The sequence below is a fragment of the Paramisgurnus dabryanus genome, chromosome 11, assembly GCF_030506205.2.
Source record: "Paramisgurnus dabryanus chromosome 11, PD_genome_1.1, whole genome shotgun sequence".
Taxonomy (NCBI): Eukaryota; Metazoa; Chordata; class Actinopteri; order Cypriniformes; family Cobitidae; genus Paramisgurnus; species Paramisgurnus dabryanus.
The window spans coordinates 13630270-13641188 of NC_133347.1; the positions used below are offsets into that span (position 1 = coordinate 13630270).

At 35.2% G+C, this 10919-nt stretch overlaps 3 long non-coding RNA genes across 3 annotated transcripts; 2 read left to right on the plus strand and 1 right to left on the minus strand.

Moving 5' to 3' along the window:
• The first annotated feature begins 336 nt into the window (after positions 1-336).
• LOC135729314 (uncharacterized) lies at positions 337-946 on the plus strand. Its single transcript, XR_010525670.2, has 3 exons — positions 337-538; positions 621-724; positions 835-946. It is a non-coding gene; the product is annotated as an uncharacterized lncRNA (long non-coding RNA).
• On the minus strand, positions 892-2431 carry LOC135729316 (uncharacterized). The gene is made up of 3 exons (XR_010525671.2): positions 1920-2431; positions 1353-1489; positions 892-1029 (listed from the first exon to the last, which is right to left on the minus strand). It is a non-coding gene; the product is annotated as an uncharacterized lncRNA (long non-coding RNA).
• Positions 2432-2462: 31 nt separating this feature from the next.
• Positions 2463-6318, plus strand: LOC135727295 (uncharacterized). Its single transcript, XR_012337930.1, has 4 exons — positions 2463-2698; positions 3379-3593; positions 4556-4772; positions 5343-6318. It is a non-coding gene; the product is annotated as an uncharacterized lncRNA (long non-coding RNA).
• Positions 6319-10919: the final 4601 nt, after the last annotated feature.

The window sequence follows — 10919 nt, forward strand, 5'->3', positions numbered from 1 at the left end:
ATCAAACTCAAGAAACTCTAAGTACAGATGATTTGTTTAAAGTTATATGTATTTTACTGTTGTATTTACTTGAAGCTTTCTTAGATTTTGAAACGAAGTAAACACGTAATGTGTGTTGCTAATGTTGGGCCATGTAATATGTAATACGTTTACGTTTTAATGAATAGTCTAACGATTTATAGTCGTTGTACTCTATTGTTATAATGTCTTTTTGACTGAATACATGTTTGTTTTATTTGTTTATATCCTAGATTCGCAGCTGGACACATCCTTCTACAATGTATGCAAACATGCAACATCATTACACACAGTACAAGGAGTCAGACTTTAGCTAGTGAAACCACTACCAGTCTTAGATGTATAACTGATGATGACAAAGTTTTTTTTTCTCTGCATAATAATAGGAACCCAGGCAGTAGCATCGTTTCACAATGTTTCCATCACCATCATCAGTGGATGCCTTTGCTGTCCGTAGCCTGAGATTTCAGATTTGCAGCAAAAAAAATTTGATTTTCTCATTTATTGGAATGCTGTGCAGGTATTTAAGTATTTTAGTAACTTTGTTAAATAAAGTAGTATTTACTTTTACAATAAATTAATTGCTTGTTTATATTTTACAGGTATTTGTACCTTGCAGCCATCCATTACAATGTCACCAAGCCGTAACAAAAGCAGGAGAGGGAAAGTACAAGGCTATGTTCCCAAAACACACAAGTGACATACCGTAAGCAGTAATGTTTTATTTCAAATACATTCATAATTAAAAACTTAATGTATGAAGCAGGGAAATAAATGATCAAAACAAAAGATTTATTGACTGCAATATTTCTACAGTTATGTGGAGGATGTGATCAGGCTTGTGTTTGATGAGGTATTTGAAGACAAGCTGAAGGAAGCCCTGATTCCAATGGACCTGGCATCACAGTTTGAGAGACCTTCAAAAGAGGACGATATTGCATGCCATCTTCAGTGCAGGGGTCGTCGAAAGCCAAAATTGTGACCGATCTGATCAGGAAGCTCCAAGCGTATCTGGAGAACAACACACGACAGGATGATAACCTTATAGTGTCGTCTTAAATAGCACCAGCTGACAAAGCTTTGATATGCCATTTATCTGAATAGATAGCTGTAAGAAATGAATTGAACAATTTTTGAAACAAGAGCACAATATGATTACTAAAGTATGTTTATTTGTATATTGTTTAACATTTAAATATATATTTGTAATAAATAAAAAAAACTTTTGACTGACTATTATATTTTCTTTAAAGTTACATCTTTTGTTCTTTTGGGTACTTTGTTACTATAATGATACTTTAGTGTTATTGGTTTAAAAATGTAATAAAACTTACTCTAGTCCTGCACCTCAAAGGCTTATAGTCGGTACAATAAATGTTCTGTGTGTAGGGATTTAGACAATTTGTGCAAAACCTGGATGATGAATCACGCAGGTAAGAGGCCCTGGAACCTGTTGCATTCTCCTTAAAACCTAATAAGTAAAAACATAGCACTTATAAGTAAGCTGTCTTTCATAAAAAAGTTTACCATAGTGAAATAATGTAGAACATTCATTTCAATTAATACTTTCTTTGTGCTACATTTGGTGTTTCCATATAGTTTGCACAGTGATATAGTATGTAACAGTCTTTTATAATAAAGTTTACTATAGTAAAATAATGTTAACAAATGAAATAGAAAGTATTTGTTGAAATTATTATAAAACTATTTGCTACATTTGGTGTTTCCATATAGTTTGCACAGTAATATAGTATGTAAGCAGGCTTTTATAATAAAGTTTACTATAGTAAAATAATGTTAATAAGTGAAATAGTTTTATAATCATTTCAAAAAATACTTTCTATGTGCTACATTTGGTGTTTCCATATAGTTTGCAAAGTAATGTAGTACGTTATAATTACCTTTTGGATGTCTTTGCAACACATTTTCGTCTTCGTTTAGCATTCTGGCAGAGCTAAGGACACCTAAAAAAGTTAAATCCAATCGCGTTCATTGACGGAGATCGTTTATATCGTAACGGCCGTCTGAACTCTCTGGATCGAGCTTGAAGTGGTAAGGCAGTACAGACCCCATCGTTTATAGAGAAATATAGCGCTTGTTTACGTTGCCTGTGACTCTCAGTCAGAACCGGAAAACCCACGCGTAGTCAGGGGCGTAACCTTTCAAACACACGCCGAACCCAGTTGACCAATAACAGTTGAGTAGTCATCTGACCAATCCGAATACACTAGACATTTTGGGAGGCGGAGACAGGAACTAAATCCGAGCGTTTTCCAGACATGCAGAAATCGGTGAGGTATGTAAGCAATTTATAAGACTCACAGTGCATTAGTTCAAGTTTTAATAACATGTATGTACTATGGGATATTACAATAACGTGCTAACGTGCTAATTTATTAGCATAATTGGTGCTCTTTAAAGGAAGATTTACAAGCAATAGCATGCAATGATTTTACTATAGCCAACTTATTAAATGAAGATCCAAAATCAGGAAGTCAAATGCAGTTTGAGATTTATTAAGAATAGTGTGTTATATAACAGGATATAGAAGAGGCAGATCATTATTTTCACACTCCATCACAGCAGGTGGCGGTATGCACCTTTAAAGTTGGTTCGTAACCCGCCATTAAACCAAAAGAAGAAGATGAAGATCGTAACGTCAGCTCATCGTAAGCAATAGGTAAGTGGTCGCTCACAAGCTTATGAATAATTATATTGCAGCGAATGCGTTACGACAGGCACTGTCATTGTGTGAATAATTAATGATATAGTGATCCAAGCATTACGTCGAGTTTGCCGTAAGCTTACCTCATAGCCATCATAAGCCAGGTACGCTGACGGAAGGGTAACGTAACCACACGGAAGAGCCAAAAAGTACTATGGAGGAATACAAACGCAAAAGCAGCAGCAGTAACAACAACAGAAAACAGTTTTGTTAGATAAATGGCCTTGGGCAAAAGTCTTTATAACTGCAATAACATAAGTTAGTGGAAACAGTGTCAGGCTTTCCCAGATGGAGACAATATAGTGAGGTAAAATTTTAGTGCTGTTTAAATGAATGCGTTGTGTTTGTTATTCATTTAAAAATATGAACATAAAGTTATGACTCATGACAAACTGGCAAGAGAGTAAATAACACAGATCTGTCCAAATATGAGGGAAACTATATTCCTTTGTAGGCCTACTGTGTAGCATTATTAGAGTAAGTTGGTCTATATAATTTCCTTGTTGATTTTACATTAATACTATGATTTTACATTTGAATAACCATTGTTTCAAAAATCATAAAAACAAATCTGATTCTAGTTATTACTAATACAAGCAACTTTTTATGGTTTTCTATATGCTTGTCTTTCACAGATTATTCACTCAGTGTTTATTCACAAGATTGACCGAAGCTTATTTAGATGACCAAATTATGAACAATGACCCACCCTGAGGCTGTAAGAGTGGGCCTGATGAGAGAATGCGTACTTGAAGCAGTTATATGACTTAATATATTCAAGAAGACCAAGCGATCCTTATAGGACTACATGCAAAGCAATGTACTCCAGACCGCACAACTGGACATACAGGTACTTTTTAAAAAGCTCATTATTCTTCTTAACTTAAACATGCATGCGTATTCTTTCTGCTATTGTCTGTTTTATTATTAGTAAACAGTTTTGTTTTAAATTGTTAAAACATCTTTATCCTTTTTCAGATTATATTTTTGTTAAAGATTTTTATTATCTACATGTCATGTCTGTGTTTATTTCAAGTGCAAACAGTAGAACTGTCACAAATTAATATATTTATGACTTTGCACCTGCACTTAATTTAGACATTTTTAAGCATTTAAGGTCAAAATCAGAGTGTAACTTTTACTTTTCATACTAAATGAAATATTCAGTTTTCACTTGTTAACCTGACCGATACAGCAACCATCACACCAAACATTCCAAAACCTGTTTCTGTCTAATGAAACAATCAATGAATTTGGGCAACCAGTATCTGATTGAATACTATAGCTACAAGTGTGTCACAGCTTTGTTCTGATTGGTTGTTTCTGTTTATGTGTTTTGTACGCTGTGTGTTTTGTCATTGGTTTGTTTTGACAGGTGGCCATGCACGTACCAGTCATTGTCTTAAGCCCAGGATACACTGCAAGATTTTTGCTCTCCTATAATATCATTACCTTATCACACTGTGCGACATGGATCATTTAAACTTGGGTACGACAAGCATGTAGACTGTATAATGATGACACCTATTGACTCATAGGTTGTGATGACTGTGACTCCAGTTAAGTGCAATGTCACCAGCATGTGCTAGTGTTAAACAAATACTGGTAAGCTGGTCGACATAGGACCACCGAAGAGCCACGATCACAGAAATTGCCACAAATGTTTCACGATGGTAATCTTTCGTTTGGGACCGCCAAAAATCATGCAGTGTATCCCAGGCTATATCCTCCCCTCCGTCTAGTCATCATCTCATTAATTATGAGATGCGCTGTCAGTGCTTTTTCTTTCTGACTCTTCTCTGTTCTCTCCAGATTGTGCCCTGATGCCATCTGCCCCGTTCTCCCAGCCTCATCTTCCCTCTCTATGCCTAGCTTCACATCGGTTGGCTCTTCTTTGGCTCTCTTCATCCCGTCTGCCTGCCTCGCTGCTCTCCCTGATAACATTTCCTGACTGATGCCTTGCACTCTGACTCTTTCTGCAAGGTGCCATTCTCCGAAGTGACTCAATTTAGTGCCACCCTGCTGCTTGGTGAGTCTCTGCATTCTGGAATTGAGATTTTCATTGTGCATTCAATAAACGGTTTTGTGCCTACACTTGAGTCTGTGACTTTTTTTGACCAAGTGATGTAAGTAAGGTCTCAACTTTATACCTTTTAATATTGATTTCTAGTTACACAGTTGTCTTTATGATGGGCCTAGCATTTTTTAGAGAGTCTGTATTTCTGTTTCCTATGTCAATACTACCTATTACAATGTTTTTGGTTGAAAACAATTATATCCCTTTGTTGCCAATGTTTGTGGTTTATGGGTTTTATTAATAATCAAATATTAAATAAGATTCATTTATAACTGAGCAAAAAAAAAATTTCTTTTGGAGTTTATATTCCATATAATTTGCCTAATTCTTACTAGAGTACATGTAATAAAGTTCTGTTTTCTTTTTCATTTATGTTTTTACTACAGTACATTCTGATTGTATGAAGTTATAAGACTTAACAGTTTACAGGCTGTGATGTGCATTAGGCCTACATATACTAACATTCCTAGGTCACCCATTTCCCAGGGCAGCACAATAAACTTTACCATTTATGTGTTGCAGGCATTGCACTTCTGAGGTCATCACCATCTTTCTTCAGCCAACCAAAATGATTCTCACCAACCACCCCAGCTCTGCTAAGCTTGATGTTGGAGGTCTGCTGTTTTTGAAGCAGGGGACCACTGTCCATTAAAGGCTTCATAAACCATTTAACAAAATCACATAAGATAGGGTAGTTCATACTCCATGCGATGTGCCATACAATGGAAGGGCCATGTTCCTTATCACATCTGGATACTGCACAGCTCCTGTCTCCTCAACAATTTACGAACTAATCAATTATTAAATGAAGAAATGCTATGGAAAAGCAAAGATATTTCTTCCTGTGGAGTTTGAGTCTTAAATTTAGTAATTACTGTTTATTGGCATAAATAAAAGTTAAATATTATGTTATTTTAAAAGCATCATGTATCTTTCTTCATTCCTAATGTATTCTACTAGTAGTGTGTCAGGCACTTTAACCCTTATGAAAAAAGCCAAGGAAAATAGAGAGCATCATATCAAAACAACTGTTTATTTGCACATGCAACATTAAACTATGGTATACATCTCTGTTTTCATTACAATATTGAAAAGGATGAGTATTTGGAGTCTACAGTACTGCTTGCTCCATCTCCAGCAAAGATAAAAACATCCCAAGAAAAAGGAGTCATTCACATAGTATTCCTCTTTTTACAACCGCAACACATTTTACACAGACAACACAGCATCTGGAGGACGTATATGATCCTCACCAGTGTAATTTATTGTTTTTTTCCTGTGTGTGTCTAATGATAATAAAAAAATTATAATTGATCAATTATACTTTGAAGGATAAAGCAAAACTACTATATTTACTATAAAGCTATCTAAACCAATAGCAGCTTCATAAGACTTACGGTGGTTATCAAAGGGACTAACAAACAAATATAATGCATATGGGTTGACCTATGAAAACATAATGTCCTGTTTTCATTTGTCAGTTACCGGTTAGGCTTTAGAAGCATGATAAAGTTAAAGTGTATTTAAAAATATAGTTTGGAAAAATGTGTGAAAGTGGTCATGAATTTCAAGGGTTGAACGATTATAGTTAACTGTTTAAAAATATGTAGTTGTAGCCTACTAATGCTTTTATAAAATGCTCAAAATGTATTTTAGATAACATCCTGTGATATCCAAGCCTTGTTTGTTTCTGTGTTTGGTAAAGTGGTGGTAAAGAAAACAGTGTAGGTACGTGTTAACACGTATTTTTAACATGTTTTTGTTCTGTTGGCCTTCCATAGCTTTTAGGCATTATTCAGTTTTTTGTTACAAGCCAGAAATGACAAGGAGGCGGCTTCTCGCAATACAAAGTCAATGGAGACGGTTGGATTGTTTTCCCCCCGGTGGGCGTGGTTTTCAGGTTATGACGCGCGGCGCTCTGTCTCTATAGGTGTGTTCGACTTCATGCTGCGCTGCGCAGACCGATCGGCGGCTGACTTGAAGCAGTGCATTCCGGTGTCAGTATTTCTGTCCGACTTAAGCTGGCGCTGCAGGCACGTGACTGTGTCATATGGTTTTTAAGTACCGCGAGAGCGGTTCGATATGAAGGTATATTTGGTGCAAAACAACTGCACACCTGTGACAGTGGAATTTGTATTTGTAGAGATTATCCACACATGTGTATCAGTAAACTTGAGGTCGCAGAGGACGAGATGCAAACTTGTAGATTTTTTTTCTTTCCCTCAAATACAACACAACAGTTACACATTCACAAATCCTTCAGTGCAGCTGCACAAATCCCATTTTACAAATCACAGATTAAGAAACTCACAAGTTCACATTTTTTGCTACAATTGATGCAGTAAATATGGTGCATAACCTACTTGAACGCCTGCATCAAATAATGTGAAGTCACACACAAATTTTGTACATTTGCAAAATCAGTTTGTGCATCTGTGCGATGAGACTTGCATGTGTGTACAATTTATTTTTCACAAATATTTTTTTATTTTTTTAATATTTTCTAGCCCAAACACAAGTACATAAATACAACTGCTTGAATCTGCTGCTACGAGTTTCAAATACTCTTTTTCGTGTGCTCTCTCTTCTGCACCAAATATCTCGAGATAAATGGTGCGAAAGTGATTTGTATACCTGTAGGCTTTGGCGAGCACTGTTCAGCACTGCCCACCAGGTGGCGCCCCCGACACTCACTGAAGCAGAGTTTATTAATTACCACCAATGTTTCAGCAAAGTAAATCGCGTTTATCAAGGTATTATTTTCACCAAGTGGAGAACAATATAAATGGGAGTGCTAATTATACACACATGAAGGTAATTACATACAATACTCCAATGATTCATTAGTAAACAAAATATAAGTTTCATAAATTTCAAACCATCAATATAAGTAGATTAAAAAATACAAGCAGCAAATACACACATAGGCCTACATTTAAATAAGATACCAAATGATGTAAGTCCCATTCATTTTTAATATCATAATACCTATAAAAACAACCCAAATCAAAATCTACTTTTAAACCATGTGTGCCAATGTTCACATTTAATATACCTAAAAGGCCTTCTGTCCAAGTAAAAATTGGTCAAACTCACCTCACCTTCTAGATGGAAATCCCCTCTCAATTCCTATATACAATAATGAAGTAATAGGATGATTAAGTTCAACAAAATGCAGTGCTAATGCCAGGTTCATATTTCTGCATATTATTGCACTCTGATGTTTTGCGATGTGTGTTTTATACTCTCTATTTGTTTTTCCTACATATGATTTACCACAGTGACATGTTATCAAATAAATAAGCTTGTATTTGTTTGGGGGTGAATCCCAAAGATATTTCCATATCATTAAGATTCTTAATAAAATCATTTGGTCCCTTATATATTATTTTTAGACTTTATATATTACATTTGACTGTAAGGAAGACTTTTCTTCAATGTTAACGGATGATAACTGTCACAGGAAGGCAAGACATGGCAAGATGAGTGGATCCAAATGCAGTTTTTAAGTGTATTAAATCCAAAAAAGGTACAGGAGCACAGGCAAGAACACGAACAGTAACACATGACAGGAAACAACCAACATAAAACAACGGCTGACAAATAGGCAATCATCATGCAGTTGACAGAACAGAAACAATTAATTACTATGGAAACAGATGGGCAGTGGGTGGAGTATGAATTAATGTCCATGGCAACAAAAAAGGGGGTGGGGCAACAAAGGAATAAGAGGGAAATAGGGCAGACACAGACAGGACTCTTGACCTTGGCCGTACCCACCATTGAGGTCCGGACTGTTTTAGTGAGTATCATAGTAAACTACTGATTATGTCGTAATATGTCTTCCGAATGTAAACATTTTATTACATTCTGTCTTAAAGTCTAAAAAACAGTACCTGTTGAAGTCATTAAAGTTACTTAAATAACAAAAGAAGAGAAAATCACTCACTGGTCCTGACTGTAACTTCGTAAAAAAGATTAATCCATATTTAATTTTAAATAAATATCTTTTTTTGCCAACAATCCTTAATGTTGAGCTCTGCTCTTTGAAGTAAGTTGGTTTATTATTGGTTTATTATGCAAGTTCAGCCTTGCATTATGTTTGTATCTCACAGTTAGTATAATGCATGTAATGAATTCAGGGCAAGAAGAATATTTATCTAATATGGGGTAATGTGAAGTATTATAATAATTACATATCGTTTTCTTTCATGGGATATGGACCCCTAAAGTAGCCTTGGCCACCCCATTTATAAAATTCTAGTTCTGCCACTGCAATATTGATGTTGTATTTCAGCATATTAAGTGTATAATAAGTGTGTGCATATTGTGAATGAATTTAATAAACAAATTCTTGATAGCCTTTGGTTAATTCACTAAACTGATCCTATATTCAGTTAGCCTATGTTTACTTAACTGACAGTGCCCAGGATGGTAACATAATTATTTCAATGTCTTACTAATAAACAACACAAGTCTTGCGCATACTGACATGGTTTGAAATCTATAGTTATTCGATTCTTTGGTTTTCTGATGTGTTATAATTCATATATTTAGACCAGAGAAATAAGAATTTTTGTTCCTGGCGTGCATGCCCTAAAAAAATACATATGGACAGAAATAATCATCCAAATTAGTATATTAGAAGAAAAAGCATTATTTAAATACACATATTTTTCTTCAAAAGAAGGTTATTTTGCAAAAGAAATCACAAACGTTCTTTCCATGGACCCACCTCCTGTTTGAATTCAAAATTAGTCTGAAAAATAAAATAATTTGTTTTATGATATTAAAAATGAATGGGACTTACATCATTTGGTATCTTATTTAAATGTAGGCCTATGTGTGTATTTGCTGCTTGTATTTTTTAATCTACTTATATTGATGGTTTGAAATTTATGAAACTTATATTTTGTTAACTAATGAATCATTGGAGTATTGTATGTAATTACCTTCATGTGTTTATAATTAGCACTCCCATTTATATTGTTCTCCACTTGGTGAAAATAATACCTTGATAAAGGCGATTTACTTTGCTGAAACATTGGTGGTAATTAATAAACTCTGCTTCAGTGAGTGTCGGGGGCGCCACCTGGTGGGCAGTGCTGAACAGTGCTCGCCAAAGCCTACAGGTATACAAATCACTTTCGCACCATTTATCTCGAGATATTTGGTGCAGAAGAGAGAGCACACGAAAAAGAGTATTTGAAACTCGTAGCAGCAGATTCAAGCAGTTGTATTTATGTACTTGTGTTTGGGCTAGAAAATATTAAAAAAATAAAAAAATATTTGTGAAAAATAAATTGTACACACATGCAAGTCTCATCGCACAGATGCACAAACTGATTTTGCAAATGTACAAAATTTGTGTGTGACTTCACATTATTTGATGCAGGCGTTCAAGTAGGTTATGCACCATATTTACTGCATCAATTGTAGCAAAAAATGTGAACTTGTGAGTTTCTTAATCTGTGATTTGTAAAATGGGATTTGTGCAGCTGCACTGAAGGATTTGTGAATGTGTAACTGTTGTGTTGTATTTGAGGGAAAGAAAAAAAATCTACAAGTTTGCATCTCGTCCTCTGCGACCTCAAGTTTACTGATACACATGTGTGGATAATCTCTACAAATACAAATTCCACTGTCACAGGTGTGCAGTTGTTTTGCACCAAATATACCTTCATAGTTCGAGATCAGCCGCCTGAGTTAGCCAGCGCAGTTCCCGAAGAGGAGCTGCACGGGCTGTAATGACGACACAGCTGTTTCAAGATTGGTCGGATTCACCACATGACAACAATCACGTGTGTTTCGTGTGTATTTTCACGCCCTCAGTTCCACAAATGCTCACAAATCTGTATTTTTAAAACAGTTAAAACTCTTTTCATGTAGTCGCGATGTTATATTGTGTCATCTTCATCAAAATAAAATGGATACAAAAACGTAGACCCCACTACATTGGTATTTAAATAATTTATGCTTCTGTTAAACTTTATTCTTGTAAAAACAGATGCTGTAAGCCTCTTCAGTTCCACTCATGCTCATACACGGACATTCAAAACAGTATAATTCACTTTTTATGTAGTTTACATCTTACAAATC